Source organism: Heteronotia binoei, chromosome 8, assembly GCF_032191835.1.
Source record: "Heteronotia binoei isolate CCM8104 ecotype False Entrance Well chromosome 8, APGP_CSIRO_Hbin_v1, whole genome shotgun sequence".
Lineage (NCBI taxonomy): Eukaryota > Metazoa > Chordata > Lepidosauria > Squamata > Gekkonidae > Heteronotia > Heteronotia binoei.
In genome coordinates, this window is record NC_083230.1 from 118,336,019 (window position 1) to 118,337,569 (window position 1,551).

The window sequence follows — 1,551 nt, forward strand, 5'->3', positions numbered from 1 at the left end:
GCTTTTTTCTACCTCCCATCCCTCCCCTCTTCCTTCCTTCCTTCCTTCCTTCCTTCCTTCCTTCCTTCCTTCCTTCCTTCCTTCCTTCCTTCCTTCCTTCCTTCCTTCCTTCCCTTGAGTCTCTCATACATCGGGCATTTATTCTATGTGGCTCTTACCTTAAGCAAGTTTGGCCGCCCTGTGAAAAAACGAACATTTGTGGCAGGATCGGCGCTTTCCTGAGGCGCTGCGCCCTTCCCCCCCGCCTCCCCCCCCCCTCCGATACAGGGGGCTATAACGCCATCGCGCCTGCCTTCCAACGCAGCCATTTTCTCCAGGTGACCCGATCTCTCTTGCCTGGCGTTTGAGTTGGAATCCCGGGAGATCCCGGGAGATCTCCGGCCGCCCCCTGGCAACCTATCTTCCTAGGCCCTTCCCTGCGGATCCCGAGAAGCCGGCGGCGACCCCCACAAGCTCATCCCCTCGGCCCCGAGTTTTGTTAGCGTCTCAAGCGAATCCTGAGCGCTCTCGTTCTTTCCTAATCCGAATCGAATCTAAACAAGGCGATTGTGAGAAATCCAGAGCCCGAAAGAAAGCCTCTTTTTTAAAACTTGCATTCCCCTCCCCCTCTTATTCTGAAGGGAGGAGGAGGGGGGATCAAAGGGCTTCGCTGCCCCCGGGACAGGAGGGATTTAAAAAAACAACAACAACAAATCAACCCCAGCAACAGCAAACCGGCTCCACCGGTCCGAGAGGCGACCCTTCCCCCAGAAAACACATTCCCGAGGAAGGCAAAGAAAGTGCGCGCAGCAGACGCGAAGGAGAGAGGCCGGGCGGCCCAGCAGAAATCGCGGGGGGCTTTCGTGGGAGGCTCGAAAACCTTCGGGATCGCAAGGGAGCGGGCAAAACAAAAGCTTCTCTCGCGATCCCCCCACCGCCTCCCCCAGTCTCCAAAGAACGCGCAGAGACAGATGGGTGCGTTTCAAGGAAGGTCAATTTCAAGCCGCGCTCTGGTCAGTTTCACTTTTCTGCAGTCTCGGGCGCCTTGCTCTGAGCCCCAGCGCTTGCAGACCGAAAGATTGGCTTCTTTTCTCGCCTGGAGACCGGGATCCAAACCGGCCTTGCCGCCCCCTTTTCTCCCACCCACCCCCCTTCCCGGATCGCAATGCCGATCTCTACGGGTCGGGTCGAACCTCGCACTTGCCTGAGCGCCACGCGGGACACACCCAAAGGCCTTCTCGGCTCTCCTTGGAAGGACGAGACGAAACGAAACGAAACGGCCTCGCCTCACCCAGCTTGGCTTGAAACGCACACCTCGCCGGCTCGGTCGAAATGGGGTTTTCCTGAGCCTCTGGAACGGTGCCTGCGTCTGCTAGCGAAGTCCGGGAGAGCCCCAGCCGGCTGGCGCGCCCCAGACACAAATACTCGCCTGGCGGTGGGTGCATAGGCAGTAATTCAACCAGAAGGAGAGGGCCTCCGCGCAGGCCACAATCTGATCGGCACGTTTACTCGGGAGTAAGCCCCCACGACTTCCTAAGGGTTTCTCTAGCCGGGAATGAAATCCTGATTGGG